Raw genomic sequence first — 21,080 nt, forward strand, 5'->3', positions numbered from 1 at the left:
TGTATCAGCTGTTGCTGTTAAAAAAAACGACCAATCCTAACATGTAGTGTCTTGTAACAATTTAGTTCACAATTTGAGCTGCCTCCACTTGAATGGGTCTAGTTTCAACTGATCTCAACTTCCACATGCCATGTCAGTCAACTGCTGGGCTGGGCTGGCATGGAGCTGTCTGGCTGATCTAGGATGCCTCAAGCTGAACCATCTTATCTCTGCTCTACTTAATATCTTCTCCTCCAGCTGGTTAGTGACAGGGTTCCAAGGTAGTGAGGGACATACACAAGGCATATTGGGGATAAGATTAGAACTAGAACCCAAACACTTCTGCCACATCCTGTTGACTAAAACAAGTCAGAAGAGCAATCAAGATTCAGGGACAGGAAAATAGATCCCATCTGTTGGTGGGAGGAAATGCAGTTACATTGCCAAGAGGTATAGATACAGGGAGGGAAATAATTAGAGCTATTTGCCATCTATCATATTTTGGCACACAATTTATTCAGTAAATGATTCCCAAAATTATATTATTAATCCATGAAGAAAAATATATATTTCTATATTGTCCATTTATTCACTCAAAATTTATTATTTACTGTGGGTCAGGACCTATGCTTGGTATGGTATGTTGGGCACTGAACTGCCACCAAAAAGTCAGTTGATTTTTATATCATAAAGAGGGAACAAATAAACTTCAGGATAGCTGCTACTTCTCTACCTTCAGCCCTTAACTCATGCCCAGCATCTTCTGGTCATTTCCTGGTACCTCCAATAAAAAGGTACTTTGTTAACCATGACCACTGTTGTTTTGACTAGGGTGTGGCCATCTCTCTGGGCCTGAATGAATTACCAATGAGGTTTGTAACCACTTGTTACTTTGTCAGCAGTTGGGAAGCACTATAGGATGAATCTGGATGGATTCAGCACAACTGACAGAAGCCTTTGGGGAGAGAGAATAAACAACCTAATTATTTAGAGGACTATAAAAGGAATCCTTCTTGCTTCAGCATAAAGTAACTTGTCTCTCCTGCAAGATGAATCAGAAGCATAAAGGGTAATAAATGGAAGGGCTTTTCAAAGCACTTGGAAATATCATGGGTCCCCAGTGAAGTCACATCTGGTGATTGTAAGGTACATCTATCTTGTGCCCAATGACATCTATCTCTGTCTCTCCTCAGGCACCTGTAGCCTTGCTCCCACAATCTTGCTATCACAACAAGTCTTTTGCAGTTGAGATTCTTGTTGGTTACATGCCTTCTGAACCTGACAATCCCAAACAAAAAGAAAATGCATATTGTAGACCAAAATGCCCCAGACAGGGGATCCTGGAAAGATAAGCATTCCAGGCTCTTGCCTTCTACTGCCTTTCTGTCTCTTGCTTTGGGCATCTGTGACTTATAAAAGAAATAGATAGGGGCTATTTGCACTAGAAAAGAATCATTTCTGGGCAATTTTCTCCCCAACATTTGATTAGGAAAAGTTTCAAACCTATAGCAAAGATCTTTTATCCATCACAAAGATTCAACCTCTAACATTTTATTTTTCTTGCCCTATCACTGATCTATTAGTCAACCCACCCTTTTTACTTTTCTGGTACATTTCAAAGTAAATTGCAGTCATCAGCACATTTGGGCAGGGACTCTCTAAGACCACAGTTGTCAGAAAACCACATCCAGGTCCCCAAATAAGTAGCCAAGTGATCTTCATTTTTCATAATTATTAACCCTACTTTGCATGTGAAAAAACTGAAGCTCAGAGGTGGGTAACAAAAACTGCCTAAGGTCCCATAGGAAGTAGGTGCTAGAAGAGGATTCAAACTCACTCAAGGCCTTTAAACCCCAAGCCTGTGCTCTGCCCATTCTGCTACAAAAGCCGCCTGTGAGATCTGCACCTCACTTTTCTCCTGGCCAAGAAATGTCCATGTGGGTGTGATGTGGACTCTGGCCAGTGGTGTCCAAGATGTTGACAAACAAATTCACATGAACTGCGGAAATCCTGTGGAGAAAAGGGACAGCATGGCCACTCCCTGAGTGAGAGAATGCGCTGACCCTTGCCTGGACAAACTTTTATTGCTTTTCTGGGAGCATTTCCTCAAGGAAGGTCTTCATTCATCATTGTCAGGCAGAAATGATCAACATTCAAAGAACTATGAGGGCTTATTCTGAGTTAGGGTCAGTTAGCTAAAGGGCTATAAAACTTTGGGAAACAAACTCATTTTATGCTTGGACCCTTATCATTTAAATTGAGAGTATTAGCAAAGCAGGTTTCACAGGGTTTTATACATTCTTTCTTAGGCCTGATTTTCCTGAAGAACTGCCCTTTCCAGCACAGGGCCTCACTGACCTCTGGCATTGTTTCAGGTTTAAGTTAGGTGGTGGTGTGGGCAGCCAAGAGATTAGAAGACTTTTTACAAATAGAATGAGCACTCAGGCTATGACCAAGCTGAGGGGTGAAGGTCTATCACCCACTTTTTCTATAGCCCCCAAAGTCCTTCCCTGAGGGCCCCTTCATGACTGTGCCTGTCTTAGGTTATCCCTCCCTTGAGGAATCTTACCCATCATTAGATAACCAGTCAACTGCAGGGGCCAAGCAGGGTGAAGTAAAAGGGGGCAGAGGTGGTGCTACTGCCAGGAAGATAAGCTTTGTCTTTTTAGTGGCTTATGGTCCCAAGGTCTCTTTATTCAGCCTTAGCCTTGGGGGTGGGGGTGGGGTGGGGGCAGTTACAGCTTCCGAAACTAGGCAGGGCAGTTCCCAACATGGGTGGACCTCAGAGCACCCCAATTTAGCAACTGTGTCTCTGATTTCTCAGAGCATGGAACTTCGACTGGATCCAGGCATAGAGTCCATGGTTTGGACTAGACTCTGACCTTGGTTGTAGCCCATGAACGGAGAGTTCCTGAAACTCTTGAAATCTGTAAATTGGGTATAACAGTGGTTTCTGACTCATGGTTTAACGAGATTCATTCATGGAAATGTCTAAGTGCTGGTAAGAAGTAGCTTTTATGATGATATTCATTCATAAGTATATTCTTATAAATCTCAGTATAGCCCTTACCAGTGTAGCTCAGTTGGTTGGACATCACCAGTTCAATTCCCAGTCAGAGCACAGGCCTGGGTTGTGGGTTTGGTCCTCAGAAGGCATGCCTAGGAGAGGCAAACAATCCATGTGTCTCTCTCACACTGATGTGTCTGTCCCCCTCTTCATCCTGCCCTTCCCTTCTCTCTAAAAATAAATAAAATCTTTTAAAATTTATTTTTATACATATTTTACTGATTATTTTATTATAGCCATCCCAATTGTTTTCTCCCTTTATTCCCTTCCACTCTGTACCCCCACTCCTACCAGCATTTCTCCACTTTAGTTCATGTCCATGGATCATACATATAAGTTCTTTGGCTTCTCTATTTCCTATACTATTCTTAACCTCCCCCATCTATTTTCTACCTACCATTTATGCTACTTATTCCCTGGACTGTCTCCACTATTTTTCTCCATCCCCTTTCCTACTGATAACCCTCCATGTGATCTCCATTTCTGTGATTCCATTCCTGTTCTAGTTGTTTGCTTAGTTCATTTTTGTGTTCTTAGGTTTGGTTGCTGACAGTTGTTAGTTTGTTGTCATTTTACTGTCTGTATTTTTTATCTTCCTTTACTTACATAAGTCACTTTAACATTTCATATAAGGGTTTGATGATGATGAACTCCTTTAACTTGACCTTATCTGGGAAGCACTTTATCTGCCCTTCCATTCTAAATGATAGCTTTGCTGGATAGAGTAATCATGGATATAAGTCCTTGCTTTTTATGACTTCAAATACTTCTTTCCAGCCCCTTCTTGCCTGCAAGATTTCTTTTGAGAATCCAGCTGATAGTCTTATGGGAACTCCTTTGTTGGTAAATGTTTCCTCTTCTCTTGCTGCTTTTAAGATTCTCTCCTTATCTGTAATCTTGGGTAATGTAATTATGATGTGCCTTTGTGTGTGTTTCTTTGGGTCCAGTTTCTTTGGGACTCTCTGAGCTTCCTGAACTTCCCGGAAGACTATTTCCTTTGCCAGATTGGGAAAGTTCTCCTTCATTATTTTTTCAAATAAGTTTTCAATTTGTTGCTCTTCCTCTTCTCTTTATGGCACCCCTGTGATTCAGATGTTGGAGTGTTTAAAGTTGTCCCAGAAGTACCTAAGCCTCTCCTCATTTTTTGAATTCTAGTTTTCTTCATTTTGTTCTGGTTGAATGCTTATTTCTTCCTTCTGCTCCAATCCATTGATTTGAGTCCTGGATTCCTTCCCTTCCTTGTTGGTTCCCTGTACATTTTCCTTTATTTCAATTTGCATAGCCTTTACTTCTTCCTCGATTTTGCGACCATACTCAAGTATTTCTGTGAGCATCCTGATTACCAGTGTTTTGAATTCTGCATCTAATAGGTTGGCTATCTCTTCATTGTTTAGTTCGATTTTTGGAGCTTTGATCTGTTCTTTCATCTGGGCCATATTTGTTTTGTCTCAGTGCACCTGTTCCATATTAATGGGCAAAGCCTTAGGTATTCACCAGGGCAGGGCAACCCATATCACTGCATTTTGGTGCTATATGTGGGAGAGGGGTCAGAGAAGAAACAATGCCACTTGCTCAGCTCTTGGCTGGCTTTCAGTCACTTCCCCCACTACTCACAAGTGAATTGGGCCCTTCTGGTGCTGATTCCTGGGTTGGTGGGTGTGTATGTACTAGGACCCTGTGGGTGTCTCCAGTGAATTCTCCTGTGAGATTGGGAGTTTCTCCTGCCACCACAACCCCCACAGGTTTTTACAGTCAGAGGTTTTAAGGTTTTATTTCCCCATGCTGGAGCCCTGCTTGCATGGCCTCACTCCTCACTTGTTCCTACTGGTTTATCCACATGCAAATATGGGACAGCCTGGTCCACCAGCCACTATGCCCACTCTGGTCCTCTTCCCGGTGCCTTGCTGAGACTCCTCTCAGCCTTGGCTTCCCATCTCTACCCCTTCTACCAGTCTGGGTGAATATTTCTTCTTTAACTCCTTGGTCATCATACTTCCATACAGTTCAATTTTCTGGAAGCTCTGGTTATTATTTTATTTTAAAATTTGTTGTTGTCCTGTTTTTAGTTGTGCAAGGAGGCAAAGTGTATCTACCTATGCCTCCATCTTGGCCAGAAGTGACGCTGTGGTCAATAAAATATTTTTTAAATATCTGTCCATAAACTCAGGCAAGCATGTAAGTATAACTTAATTTTTCTCCTACCACCAAACTCAGTATTATTTTGAGCTCCTATGTTACATTGGATTCCTCAGAGACAAAATATAAGATGAGGGTTCATGTAAAAATGACATATAGGAAAGTGATCTAAGGAAAATCTGATCATCTGATCAAAGAATAGGCAAGTGAGACACCCCTGTTTCCAGGGGAAATGCATCAAGCCAAGTCCCATGGAGATAATCTTCCCTCAGTCCTGCAGGGCACTGGGTACAGTGATAGCCACACATCAGAGTTTTCCAGATGGGGCCACAGAAGCTGAAGAATTTGTGTCTTCCCCTCCCTGCACCTTTTAGATGTTAGTTAAGGGTTCCTGGGGGATGTGAATACACAGGCATTTTGACTTCTTGAGGTGGCCAAGGGAAGTCTGGAAGTCTGACTATTACAGAAACAAACCCCTATCCCCTGGGCTCTTTTTTTTTTTATTATTGTTCACCTTTGCCCACTGCCATGTTAGGAATTGTAGCTCTCAAATGCCAGAGTTTGGTAAAAAGAAAAGGAACTATTTATTCAAAAGTCATACAAGTTTAAAGTAATGGCAGAATGTCACCGTTAAATCCCAAAGTCCCTTTAAGACGCCCACGAGCACACACACAGTCCAGCTTCCCCTTGCCAAACCAGGCCAGGCAGAGGTACTGTATCTCAGGAAAAGAAATAGTAGTCTGTAGATTGGCTAGAATCCTGGTGTACTATTGGTTCCTCCCAATAGTACATGCTCATCTGGGCAGGTCTCCCACAGTCCCCAGCACCATCAGCTGTGACACCACTGCAATCTCCAGTTCTTAATCCAAAACCATGTGGCACTGCCTCATGACCTACCAGTGAGAGTCCTTTCACCCCTTTTCTTCCCACATGGTCTCATATTATCCCTGTCCCACATGGCAACCCACCTTTCTGTTTAAATCCCAGCATGGAACCTCCTCCATAACCCCATTTCTGACTCCTCTCACAATTGGCTACACCTGCTAGCACTCCCACAGCTTTTAGTCTTTCTTGTCTGTCATAGTTAGTTGGGGCTGGTGTGGCCAGTGGCATGGAGCAAACCATCTTCAAGCTCTCACACAGGCACTGTAACGGAGAAGCTGCCTCCCAGTTACATCATGGGTCAAAGTCATGTCTATCTCAGTAACTAGCTTGCTGTTATTGATATGCAAAATAACTCTCAATCCTTGTGCTGCTGCTTTTCTCAGCTCCCCCAAGCTAAGTGTGTGAGGCAGCCCTGGGGCCTCTCAGCCTATACCACATTAAGCCTATACCCTGTTAAGCCTATACCCCATTAAGCCTACACCCCATTACATGAGGGCAGCTCTGTCACAAAAAGAGGTAGGTGCTGGCCATGGAAAGTCAAACCACACAAAGATGGTTTGTATGAATATGACAGAGCATGAGAGATGAAGGCAAGGCACTGATAGCATCTGCTACAGACCCTATTATGCCTCCTAGTCTAGTCTCTGTCTAATTAAGGTTTCCTTGGAGTTGTAGCTAGTACCAAAGCATGGCAGTGAGATGGGGATCTGATTTTTCTGTTCTAGTTCATGTCAGCTAGAAACAGTTGTCATATCTTGAACTGTCTGCTCTTCTTGCATCTCCCCATTTATATCATTGATGAATGAGTCTGAATTTCTGAACCAGGGTCTTTTCAGGCCCTCAACTTGTCCTGTAGGATCCTTTCTGCTGCTTTCACACCACTCTGGGGTTTAGGAAACTCTTTCTCCAAGACCCACTGAGCACCTGGATTATCTTTCTGCTCCCACACTATGCTATGGCCAGGAATCTCAGGAGAATGGGTCTCAGGTTCACATATGAGAACTATCCCATGCTAGGCATTAATAACTCTGAGGTCTTAAACCTGCCCTCCACAGATTAGACCCCTGGGAAGGGCTGGTGAAAATGTCTGTTGCTCTCAGTCCCCCACTCTACCTGGGAACCCTTCAATGCTCCCCAGAATCAGACTGAGAGTCAAGAGGGTGAGGAGTAGCATTCTCTCTTGTGGTCCTAATACTATCTGAACTCTTTGGTTTTCTTATTCTCTGCTTCCTTAATAGGGGAGCTTTCCCAAGAATTAAGATATCTTGTTCTGGCCCTGGCTGGCGTAGCTCAGTGGATTGAGTGTGGGCTGCGAACCAAAGTGTTGCAGGTTTGATTCACAGTTAGGGTACATGCCTGGGTTGCAGGCCATGACCCCAGCAACTGCACATTGATGTTTCTCTCTCTCTCTCTCTATCTCCCTCCCTTCCCTCTCTATAAATAAATTAAAATTTTTTTTAAAAAGATATCTTGTTCTTTCTAAACATTCTTCCAAACTTTATCAGCAGCCCAAGAGTGCTTCTTAAACTTTAGTGCTCATCAGAATCACCTGGGAAATGTATAAAACTGCAGTTCTTTGTCAAATCCTCAGAGATACTGATGCAGGAGAAAGACTTTAAAACTCTCAAGCCAGGAACCTGACTGCTTTACTAAGTCTACTTTTCTGTGTCAACTCTTCCTTAGGCAGGGATGGCTGGCCACCCACTTGCTGGCGGAATGTGAACAGAGGATGAGCTTTAAAGAAAGGCAGTGTGGAAAACACTCCAGAACTTTATCCTACCACACAAGCTTTTATCCCTTTTCTAAAAAATTATCTTGAACTCTTTGATTTTTCAGTCTCCAAGTTCCCTCTTTACTTCCATTTGCATGTCCTCATTGCTCAGACACCCTGTTGTGATTTTTGTAATTTTGGGTGGTTTTTCTCCCCCTCCCTCAGCTTTCTCTTTGCCAAGTCCTCTCTAGGGGATTTTTCTTTCTATATGATAGACATAGGATTAAACAAAAATCCACTTAGCTGTGGGTTCTTCCTAAATTTCATATTGAATGGTTTCTGTGTATAAAACATTACTTGCTTTGAGGGAAGAAGGCAGCAGGTAAAAAAATGTAGAATGTAAAGGATGTGTGATATTCTGCCTGTTACTTCTAAGCTATGTGATTTCAGGCAAGTTTGTTTCCCTAAGTCTTGGTTTCTTAAATGTGGAAATGAGGATACTAATATGATCTACCATGGAGGCAGACTGTCAGGACTTAAATGAACAAGTGTATGGAAAACATTTAATACAGGAAATGAGTGGTTGTTACAGGTCCCCATAATAGCAGGTGTTTGATGTTGGGGTCTTAGCCTGATATTCATCCTGGAAATTTTCCAAGTGAACCCCATTGTCCCATTTGGGTGCCCTTCCCCTTTGTCTACAGAAGGGGGAAGGAGGGATGGACTAGGTTCAAAAAGGAGTGGGGGTTGGAAAATGTCCATCAAGGAAAGGGATCCAGTGAGAGAGGGTTTTATGCCATTCTAGAGAATGTCCACTTTACATTAAATCAGAAGTATCTTTTGGCTCTGAAAAAGCTTTGTTAGAAATAACAACCATTAGGCATAGATGATGTTAGAGAAATCCCAGTTTGGGGTTTGGAAAAGAGAGGTAGTGGGGTGCAGAAACTCACTTCACAGCACCTACCACTTATTGAAGCCTACTATGTACTAAGAACTTTGCACATATTATTTTATTTCATACTGTCTTAGTCAGCTTGGTCTGCTGTAATAAATACCATAGATTGGGTGGTTTAAGAAATAAACATTTATTTCTCACAGCTCTGGAAGCCAGAAAGTCCAAGATCATGGTGCTGGCAGGTTGGAGTCTGCTGGGGTCTCCCTCTGTTTTTCAGATGGCCGGAGTCTTGCTGTATCCTCACATGATGGAAAGAGAGGAAACAAGTTGTCTCATATCCCTTACTATAAAGTCACTAATCCCATCATGAGGGCTCCACTTGTGTCATCTAATTACCTCCCAAAGGCCCTCATTTCCAAATACATTCACATTGAGGAGTAGAGTTTCAATATTTGAATCATTTGAATTTGGGGGAGACACATTTGGTCTATAACACATCCCTACAATAACAATTCTGTAGACTAGGTAACATTTTGACCCCCATCTAAAAGGCAAGGAGGCCCGTCTTTGAGATGGTAACTAACTCATCTAAGTTCACATTGCTATATGATGATAGTGCCAGGATTTAATGCAGGTGAGCAATGGAGTGGAAGACACAAGGGTCTCCAGATCCTGCATCTTTTGTGCTGCTTTATTTGATGCTTTCCACTTAAAGTGAACCCCTCTTCTCCTTCAAACAACTCTTTAGAGCAGTGGGTTTAAATTTTTTGAGAACCCAATGAAACTCATGCATCCTCACATCTGAAAGCATATAAAATTTAATAACTTCTGAAGCTGTGTCAGGAATGCCTAATTCAATGTCAGTTTGTGCAGTTCAGATATCTCTCTTAGGGTATCACCTGCACCTTCCAATCTTTGGTGTGCATAAGTCAGGGATTCAGCAATAGACCAAATATACAAATAAACTTCACAACAAGCTCACTCATCTGTTCACAGGGATTACACTGCCATAACCTTGGTCAAGCCATTTACATCTCCAAGGTTTAGTTTTCTCATCTGTAAAATAAGGTGGTAGTAGTGTTACGCAGGAGACCCAAGTTAGAGGGACCCCTTCCTTGGTTATTGCCTTGCTTGCAAGAGAAGAATTCAAGTGAGAGACAACACGTATAATGGAAATGAGATAGCACATTTATTTATGAAATACACTTGAGCATGAAGCTGCAAGCAGGCACCTAGCTAGTCTGAGTGTTCCAACTATAAGGATTTTAGGGGTTTTATGCTTTTAGCCAGCTTCTAGGTTCCCTCTCTCCCTCCCCTCTCCAGATCTTGGGATTAATACACAGTTTGAAAGGCTTTCCTTCCCAGATAGTAGAAATGATACGTACAGAATTTCGAGGGCCCCCCTCCTCCTGTGCTATCATGGTTTTCCTTGTGATTTTTCGGAACACCTGACAATCTTATCATACCAGGCTCAGGACTGCTGAGTTAATAGGTGAGACCTATCTCCCTCCTCCTCCATGCCTTGGTTTACTATCTATCCTACCTAACAGTAGTACTTACTTCCAGGGTTTTGTAGAGATTTTGTAAGATAGTGTACATAAATTTCTTGTAACAGGGCCTGGTACTACATACATTTTCCAATAAGTATTTGCTCTCATATTATTATTACTATTATTATTATTAGTCCACAAACAGTAGCCTTATTTTTCTTAAGTATGCATGTTGCTTCTTCAACAGGCAGTGAGCTCCTGAGGGCAGCCAGACTGCTTGGGATTAGATCCCAAATTTATTTCTCTCTAGTATGTGCCCTTGAGAAAATCCCTTCATTTTACTGAGCCTGCTTCCTCTCCTGTAAAATAGAAATACCATATTTTGCCATGTATAATGCACACCCACATTTTTGGCCCAAACTTTCAGGAAAAAAATCTTTCATTTTAATTTTTTAATTCAATTTTTTAGTTATTTATATTTAGAAATAAAACAATTATCATATTTCAGGGTATTATTTTGCATATGGATATCATTATTGCTTTCTACAGTTATACTTTTAATGCATAAGCATAAATAAAAGAATTAAAAATATTTATATAGATATAAAATTAGTACTAGCCATGTATAATACACATTCTTATTTTTCCCTCAAAATTTGGGCAAAAAAAAGTGCACATTATACGTGCAAAAATGTGGTAATAATAGCATCTACCCTGAAGTATTGTTTATATATGTGCAACATGCTAGAACAGTACCGGTAACACAGTAAGGGCTATATAAATGTTAGCTACTATTGTTATAGTTACTGGCATTATTATCAATAACAATCCCACTGTGAGCTGAGCTCACAGATGGATCTCAATAAATGCTGGTTGGTTGACAGGTGACCCCTTCCAGGTCACATAATTAGTTATACTCCAATCAGTGGGTTTCTTCTTACTGGGAAGGAGCATGGGCCCTGTAGTAATACATAAAGCAGCAGGTTCAACATTCATCCTCGCAGATCTAGGACCAAGAATCCAGGGTGGAATCAGACACTGAAATACAATGCTTCTGGCCCAATAAAATTGTCAGATGGACCACTCTGAGAAAGTGTCTGATTAAGCAAGTCTAACCTCAGTCACGGGTTGTTCCTTGGCACCATTGATGAACTACAATCAGTTGATTGTCTGGGCTGGAAGCAGGGGCAGGACAGGGAGGTGAGGATGTCCAGGTAGGCCTCCACTGGCAGAAACAAATTAATTATGTCTCCAGGGCTGCTGGCAGGTAGTGAATTGGTGGCATGGGGGTTAGATAATGCTCAGATGAATTAGGGGCTCCAGAGGAGGTGGAAGACCAGGGCTCCAGTGGGGCTATATCAGAACAGACCAAATAGCTCCAAACATGTCTCTCCTCTTTCTAAGTGTGTGACTTAGGGCAAGTCACTTAACCTTGAAGGGACCATTTCCACATCTACAAATTAGGGCTATTAATACTTCCCAAGGCTACTGGAAAAATTATATGAGATGCAGGCAGCCTACCACTGCCCTGTCCACTATGAGAGCCACATGTGGCTACTGAACACTTTCAATGCAGCAGGTCCAAACTGACATGTACTTCAAGTGTGAAAGGACATGCCAGATGTTGAAAATCAGGATGATAAAAGAAATGGCAAATATCTCAATGCTTTTCACACTGATTGCACATTGAAATACTTTAGATATATATATGAAATAATAACACTTGAATATATATTGCTATAATGATAAAATACATTATTAAAATTAATTTTACCCATTTCATTTTACCTTTAAAAATGTGACTACAAAAAAATCTAAAGTTATATAGTGACCCTTATTACATTGCTATTAAATTACATTTGTCCAGTCCTTTCTTTATCTCATATTGCAACAGGGGGTGGGGACCAACCACTCAGAAATGGGAAGGGTTGGAGGAGGACCAAAGATGGCACATGCATGTGTCACCTCAGGGATGATGCATGCATGATGTAGGAAAAAGAGATGCATAGGGCTTATGCCAAAAGCTGGGGAGGTAATTGGTTGAGGGGATACACCCTCCCATCTATTTCAGCTGTGTGGGGAATTATGGAGGCAGTTTTAAAAATCAGAGCCCGTGGAAAACTCATGCTCTTACTCCCCAGTATCCTTACCGGTGAGTCCATGGCTGTGGGCTGAGATTCCTGAGCCAGCAGGCCTTGCCAAGAGGATTTCCCTTGGAGTGCAGCAGGTGCCAGTAAGAGGGCAGTGGGGTGGCTTGGGCTGGTGGGCTCAGGGAGCATGGCTGGCTGGCAAGCCTCGGGTTCCTTCCCCAGACAGGAAGCCACAGTGGATGGCTGCTGCCTATCCACAGCCCATGCCAGTGCCATGACCGGTGCAGCTAGATCAGTCAGGTCTCAAGGGAAGGCGATGGGGGGATTGAAAAATAAAGAGACAGATCAAAGAGGGATCAGGTGGAGTCCCTTCTCTGGAATGCAGAGGAGGGAACTGTTTATTGGTGAAGTTAGGCTGTATATTGAGTAAGCTTTGAAGCAGAGCGTGAGAAAGACAAACTGTGAAGCTAGGTACATTTTATTTTTTAAGAATATTTGCTGCTCCTTCTTGGTACAGTAATATAGAAAGCAGCCAAGTCATTCTTTCCTTACAACAATCTATCAGGCATGGAAGACTCCATGGCCCAGGGCAGCTGTGCTGAACCTGATGCCTGCTTCCAATTCCCTTGGCTCCCCACACACTAGTGTGGGCCTGTTAGGTATGGCTCCAGCACAGCTTGGGGATAGGCCCTGACCCCTCCTTGAGCTCTGGGCCTGAACAGGAGTACTGAGAACACTAGGCTGGTAAAAAAGGGTGGAGTGGAGGCTAGGGTCCCATGGGACCAGGGAGGCAGCATGGCCAGGTGGCAAGCCCTGCACCCTCCCTCATGCCCAAAGCCTCAGGAAGCCTCAGCGGCAGCCATCCACCAGCTGCCTGTGCACTCCTCTAGCAATGGGGGTGATGGGGACATCAAACAAAACTGACAAAGGTATTTTATTTTATTTTTTATATATTTTATTGATTATGCTATTACAGTTGTCCCATTTCCCCCCTTCACTCCCCTCCACTCTGCACACCTTCTCCCGCCCACATTCACCCTCTTTAGTTTATGTCTATGTCATAAGATCTTTAGCTTCTACATTTCCCATACTGTTCTTACCACCCCTGTCTATTTTCTACCTACCATCTATGCTACTTATTCTCTGTACCTTTTCCCCCTCTCTCCTTCTCCCACTCCCCTGTTGCTAACCCTCCATGTGATCTCCATTTCTGTGGTTCTGTTCCCGTTCTAGTTGTTTGCTTAGCTTGCTTTTTTTTAAGGTGTGGTTGTTAATAACTATGAGTTTGCTGTCTTTTTACTGTTCATATTTTTTATCTTCTTTTTCTTAGATAAGTCCCTTTAACATTTCATATAACAAGGGTTTAGTGATGATGAGCTCCTTTAACTTGACCTTATTTGAGAATCACTTTATCTGCCCTTCCATTTTAAATGAAAGTTTTTCTGGATAGAGCAATCTTGAATGTAGGTCCTTGCCTTTCATGACTTGGAATATTTCTTTCCAGCCCCTTCTTTCCTGTAAGATCTTTTTTGAGAAATTAGCTGACAATCTGATGGGAACTCCTTTGTAGGTGACTGTCCCTTTATCTCTTGCTGCTTCTAGGATTCTCTCCTTCATTTTTACCTTGACTAATATAATTATGATGTGCCTTGGTGTGTTCCTCCTTGGGTCCAAATTCTTTCGGACTCTCTGAGCTTCCTGGAATTCCTAGAAGTCTATTTCCTTTACCAGATCGGGGAAGTTCTCCTTTATTATTTGTTCAAATAACTTTTCCATTTGTTGCTCTTCTTCTTTCCCTTCTGATATCCCTATAATTTGGATGTTGGAACATTTAAAGATGTCCTGAAGGCTCCTAAGCCTCTCCTCATTTTTTTGAATTCTTATTTCTCCATTCTTTTCTGTTTGGTTGTTTCTTTCTTCCTTCTGGTCCACTGTATTGATTTGAGTCCCAGTTTCTTTCCCATCACTATTGGTTCCCTATGCATTTTCCTTCATTTCACTTAGCATAGCCTTCATTTTTTCACCTAATTTGCAACCAAATTCAACCAATTCTGTGAGCATCCTGATCACCAGTGCTTTGAACTGTGCATCTGATGGGTTGGCTATCTCTTGGTCACTTAGTTGTATTTGCTGTGGAGCTTTGATCTGTTCTTCCATTCAGACCATTTTTTTGTCTTGTCACACCTGTTACATAGTGAGGGGAGGAGCCATAGGTGTTCACCAGGGCAGGGTAACCCAGGTTGCTGGGTTGTGACACTGTATGTGGGGGCGGGGTCTGAGAGGAAACAATGGCACTTGCTCCTCTCTCTGTTGGATTTCAGTCCCTTCCACCACTTCCCCCAAGCTAACTGGGCCTTTCTGGTGCACTTTCCCATGTTAGTGGGTTTATGCATATTCTAGGACCCCATGGGTCTCTCCAACACACTTTCCTGTGAGGCTGGGAGTCTCTCCCTATGCCTCAACCCCCACCAGGTGTTTTCAATCAGTGTCCAGAGGCTCTATTTCCCGTCACTGGGACCCTGGGTTGCGGGGTCTGTCTCACTGCCCAATTTCACCTGGTTTATCTGAGAATGAATATGGGATCACCCAGACAGCCAGGTGCCTTGTGCGCAGAACCTCATTTCACAGTCACTGCCTAGCTGGGTCTGCCAGCCGCCTGTGCGCCCAGGGTCTGCACTCTGCGGTCTTGTGCCCAGGATGCCTTACGCACCCCATGCCACCACTTTTTGTGCCTCAACCCCTCTCCACTCAGCTGCCTGACTCCGCCCTTCCTACCGGTCTGGATGAATGTGTATATTTTAACTCCTTGGTTGTCCAACTTCCATACAGTTCAACTTTCTATCAGATCTGATTGTTATCTTATTTCTAAATTGTTGCTGACCTTATTCTGGTTGTGCTAGGAGGCACAATGTGTCTACCTATGTCTCCATCTTGGCCGGCAGTTGATAAGCATATTTTAAATTAAAAAATTTATTTTTCCTTTCTATCAGACTCTGTCTCTGGAGCTTTTGCTTATGGGCAGAAAGTGGTAGTACCCCACTGGTTGTTTAGTTACAATAATGGCATCCAATGTGGGGCCCTAGCCACTCATGGCAAGTTGATCCCCACCCCAAGGAGGGGATTGTGGGGCTCCCCAGTTACTGAGAATTTATCTGAACATTCACTATAGGCACTGGCAGCTTAAACACACCTGGTAGGTGGAAAGAAAATGAGTCTGGGAAGGAAACAGACTCTGGGAAGGAGGAAGGACCACCTCAGTTTTAGGGCTGCAAGCCAGGGTCTAGATGAGAAGTGATTGAGTTTGGGGGAAGCCATTGCTAGAATATCACTGTTTGTGAGATTGACTGACAGAAAACTCACTTCTGAGCACTAGTTTAGAATAATGGAGTTGGTTATATCCCAATTTGCCTGGGGTCTACTTGTGTTCCTACTTAAAAGTCTGTACATCCAGATTATCAAGAGCTGTTATGCTTCAACTCTTGGAGGGATCCTACTGGATCAGATTTTAGAGGAATTGACTTTTTACTGCAACAGAGTATGGCCTATGTATATTTTAGACTGTGGGGGGAAATAGCCCCTCAATTTTTCCCTAAAACTCAATTGAACCTATATTGCCAATGGCCAGGCAAATGGGATGAGATGCTTTAAGGCATTTATCTCTTTGCTTAAGTTTTCACCAGGTATAGAGAACCTCTTGGTGGTTCAGAGAAAGAAAGTGGCCTCATAACTCCTCCCTGATAATAAGACACAGGAAAGTCTCAATAAGGCACTGAACCCCAGAGATTCAAGATTGATCACAGGAAGACCTCCAAAAGTCTGGTTTCCACCATAGCTGTAGACCTCCACCATGGCTGTAGAGCTCCAATGGGATGACATAGCCAGAGCAGCTGTTCACCATGACTCAAGCTACCAAATGCTGTTAAATTAGCTGAGAGAAATCACAGGCATTCAAAAAACTTCTTCCCTTCATGAAGTTCTGAAGGCCAGTAACAGTGACATCACTCTGACAGTCAGTCTTCTCACTAATAATAGCAGTAAGAAACCCAGGAGCCTGGTCAAGACACTGTTGCTATAGAACCACCTGAATTAAAAGGGAATGCTGTCAACGAAAAAGTATTAGAAAAGGTATTCATGAAAACAAAGGTGATATTCAGGTTACCATTGCTCTCAACCTACTGAAGTCCCCCAAAATTAAGGCTGGTGGAAGAAATCCTAATAGAATTGCACAAGGCAACCTCTGCAGAAACTAAATGCTCAAAGAGAAAATGCTGTAAAGTCTGGGGAGAAAAATCCCAATCCCAATGACTGGAGGTTAGCCAGTTGAGCTGAAAAGTGTTGCCAATATATGTTGGTTTAGTGCCATCATTCAGTCTCTTTCAATTGCTCAACTTTCAGACTTGTCCTCGGCTACAGTCTGCCATAGAACGTATTTGAAAATTATCCAAGTTACACAGAAAAGAGAAATATCATATTTATGCAAGAGCTTCAGTGTTTGTTAGCTCTGCTGATAGGATCAAACTAAAAATTTGTTTTTTGATCCTATCAGATAAAACTACAGCAGGCCTGAATCTCTTAAAGGAAGCATTCCAATCAACTGAGGAACAGCAGCAAGATGTGAGTGAATTCACACACAAGCTCCTGGATTGGCCAGAGCACCCATTTCAGCTAGTGTTGATGGTGTCAATCCTAGGAAAAAATATAAAAATCCAATGTTGCAGCTATTCTATGGTACTTTCCTCATTGAAGGGGTTTGTGAAGGAAATCCTTTTTGTAACAGTGAGACCTTTGGTCAGTATTCCCTTCAGGTAAATAGTTATCACAACTTAAATTAATGTTTGGAAGGGGCCTTGGAGGAGGATGACTTTGAGCTGCTTCCTTCTGATCATTCAGTAAAATATGGACAGAAGTGTTGACCTTTGAAATTTCAAGATTTGAGCACAATAAATCCCTCAGTCAGCCAGAAAAATACACAGTGAGCTGGAATTTCCTTAGATCACTTACGGCTAGGAATATGTACAGAAACAAAGAGCTTGTTTGAAGCAAAAGAAAGTGTTATGAGAAGTTGAAAAAGGAAGCAAAACTCCTACAGCAAAAACTGGAAACATATGGGAAGTACAACTTGGGCCCAGCTTGGTTCCCACTCCTGGACATGTTGACACCTCAAAGTGACCCAAGTATTACCACATTCTTTAGTGATAAGTAAAGAAAACTCTTCTCAGGATGTTAAAAGTATCTTTTCTGAAGATTGTCTCCACAAGTCTTTGACAATGAATATTCCCTTACATCTTCATGGTCTTCTATGGAAGTTCCTGCACACCCAAATCCTTGAACAGTCACAAATGAAGTGATAAACTTTGTTAAGACCTGTCTTCAGAGGCAGAGAAGTGAGATTGAAAAAGATAACAAGATTTAAAGAATTGTACTGCAAGTGCTACCCATACTATTAAGCAGATGTACTCTGATCCTTTCCTTAGTCAGGTGCCTTCTCACTTGCATGCAATTCTTGTTCATGAAGGACAAGCAAATGCTGGACACTACTAGGCCTATATTTATCATTGATCCTGACAAGTCTGGCTCAAGTACAATAACATCTCTGTTACCAAACCTTCCTGGGAAAAACTTGAAAGAGATTCTTATGGAGGTTTAAGCAATGTTAGTACTTACTGTCTTAAGTACCTTAAAAACAAGCTATACTACAGTGTCAAGGCAGTCTTAAGTGAATCAAATCAATGGAAAGAGGATTGGAAGCCTTATTTGATGAACTTAAGCATCACATTCAGGGAGATAACTGGAGACTTGAACAGGAAGTAGAGGAGTGGGGAGAAGAGCAGTCTTGTAATATCCCACAAATGGAATCCTCCACCAACTCAACATCTCAGAATTTCTCAACATCACAAGAGCCTTTGGTAGCCTCTTCTCATGGGATTCTCTGCTTGCCACATAGGCATGCTATGAGTGTCAAGGAGCAGACTGTCCAGGCCACTGTACACACAACGCCTGCCTATGGGAAGAGTGATGTGGAAGAGGTCTGGAGTGAGGCATTCCATGGGAAATACTCTAGGTTCTATCAGCAAGGAATGGACAAACGAGTCTGTGTTCTAAGAAGTTAAAGACAGTGTAGGGATTTTTGAAGTTTTATCTGTAAGTTTTAATGTATTAGTATATTTATGTTAGTCCCTTAACAGTATTTCTAGTCCATCCATTTCCTTACTTGACCCTGAAAAATGGAAGCCTGTTATCTCATGTATATTGGTTTTTCCTATATTATTTCCAAATTGTAAACAAATTTAAATGTTTATATGGCCAAAGATAGGTAAAGTAAGTTTATGGAGGGAAATGTGTTTGCAGATTTAGGGACTTTTAGCTACCAAATACTGAGTAGATTTTAGCTACCAAATCCTTGTAAGATTACAAGTGTCCGAAGTGATAAAGGGGGAATAGTAATGGGGAGACCACACCCCTGGAAATGGGGAGGGGTGGAGAAGTGCCATAAACAAATATGTGTGCATCACTCTGGTAACTGGGACAACACACGCTATGTATGACACAGCGAAAAAAGATACATAGGGCTGGTGCCAAAAGCCAGGGAAGTAATTGGATTGGGGGACATACCCTCCCATTTACTTCCACTGCACAGGGGATTACAGGAGCAGTTTTTAAAAGTGGAGCATGTCAAAAATGCATGCCTTTGCTCCCCCATCCCCTGGCTTATGGGTCTGCAGCTGGAGACTGAGGTTCCTGAGCCAGTGGGCCTTGTCAGGAGAATTCCCCATGCTTCTCCCCAAGTGTTCCAGGACTTGCATGGCCAGGAGCCCAGCAAGTTTCAGTTAGAGAGCAGGGGAGATGCTCAGGCTGGCAGGCTCAGTAAGCCAAGTGCTCCTTTCCTGGATGAGAAACCGCAGTGGCTACCACCCATCTGCAGCCCACGCCTCTGATGCAGGTCCAGCAAGCCCCATACTCCTTTCTCAGATGGAAAGCCATGGTGGTATGGACCTGTTGGGTATGCCAGTGTGGACCTGTTGGGTATGGCTCCTTCACAGCCAGGGAATACACCCACACCCATGCAAGAGTCCTCTAGGTATGACAATGAGTACTGCAAATGCTAGGCTGATAAGAAGGGGTGGGGAGGAGGCTTGGGCCAGCAGGACCTTGGAAGTGGCACAGCTGGGCAGCAAACCCCATGCCCTCCCCTGCATGTGTAGCCATGGGAAGCCACTGCAATAGCCTCCCACCAGCCACCCGTGTGCTTCTCCAGTGGGGGTGTGGCCTATCAAGAAACCTGTTGTGCATATTTTAAGTAAAAAAATTCCTTTTTCTTTCCACTGGACTCTGTCTCTACAGTTTTTGCCTTTGGAAAGCAAGTGGTGAGATCCCACTGGTTGTTCAGTTACAATATGTTTTTGCTTCATGAAATTTGATAAACTGCTCTGCTGTCCTGGACAAACCTTTTCATCCTACCTGAGTCTCAGTTTTCTCACTTGTCAGGAAGAGAGAATAATTATAGTTAAAAATTATGGAGCCTTTACCATGTATTTAATACTGTTCTAATCATGTTACATTCATTGGCTAAGTTGCCCCACAGAAGGATATTACAAAGTATACATTAACCCATTGCACAGCTGAGGACACTGAGGCTCATTTGGTAAGTAAATCCCTTACCAAAGTTGTGTAACCAGTGAGGAGAAAAAAAGTCAGAATTTGAACCTGGTTCTACTTCACCCCAAAGCCTATATTCTTTGCTACTACTTTATACTTGTCCATATTCACATGCTTAATTTGGGGCCTCAGGCATGTCAGGACATATGGGCAAGTAGGAATTGCATACTCAGTAAAATTCTTCATTCAGCCAGTGAACTCCAAGTGTTCTGTGATATTGTCCTCAAAGATGTTCTGGAGCTGGAGTCTTCCTGGTGCTGAAAGGGTGAGCTAGCTATTGTAATCTGAGAATAGGATAGCCTCCACCTCTTCCCTCTCACCTTTACCTGATTTTCTTACGGCTTTCTGAAAATGTTATTCTAATTCTTGAAAGTGGTATTGCCAGATAAATAGGCTGCTTTATTTGCCTTTTTCTCATTGAGGAGGGGTGCATGTATTTGTGGTTGGTTGTTTGTGGAATAATTGCATTACCTGATGTAGGTCAGTTTTTAAATTTGTATGTGTAGAAAGAAGAGTAGGTGCAAGGCAGCCAAGGGGTGGAATGTAATTCTCTGTGTGCATGTGTGTGCCTGCTCATGCCCATGATCCTCTCTCATTATTCTGGAAACAACAGCCCCTTTCTTTAGGGAACTTTCCCTCTTCCCTTCTATGTCATGCCATGAAGCTACCACACATAGATCTCCATCCTTTTGACTGAAGGGGTACCCATATAACCCAAGCTAAGCCAATCAGAGTCCCTTTCTTGGGGATTTGAATATTTAGCAGATACCATAAGGACAAAAAGAATTTATTTGTTCTTTGAGGCAGCACACCATTCTTGTTGCTGATGTCCCGGGCTCTAGTCTGGTCACTGGCCTTTCTACATCCTGTTGTTTAGCTCATGTGTCAATTTTGTGAGCTCCCAGTAACTTTCCAATTTACCCTCCCCTTGTTTTTAAACTAGAGTCAATCTGTCTTTGCTTTTTCATTAAAGACTTCAGGTCATCAAGGAATATGTATAAAGGACCCATGGACAAAGCCAAAGTGGGGTAGGATTGAGGGTGGGATGGGGGAAAGTGGTGGCAGGAAAATGGAGACAACTGCACTTGAACAACAATGAAAGAAGATATAAAATGTTAACAAAAAATAAAAATAAATAAATAAATAAAATCTTTTAAAAAAAACCTCAACA

General features: G+C 42.5%; 1 pseudogene; it reads left to right on the top strand.

Moving 5' to 3' along the window:
• Positions 1 to 16,100: 16,100 nt before the first annotated feature.
• LOC123821131 lies at positions 16,101 to 18,363 on the top strand (annotated as a pseudogene).
• The last annotated feature ends 2,717 nt before the right edge of the window (positions 18,364 to 21,080 follow it).

This window comes from Phyllostomus hastatus, unplaced genomic scaffold, assembly GCF_019186645.2.
Source record: "Phyllostomus hastatus isolate PE091 unplaced genomic scaffold, TTU_PhHast_1.1 phas_contig_38, whole genome shotgun sequence".
NCBI classification, from domain to species: domain Eukaryota; kingdom Metazoa; phylum Chordata; class Mammalia; order Chiroptera; family Phyllostomidae; genus Phyllostomus; species Phyllostomus hastatus.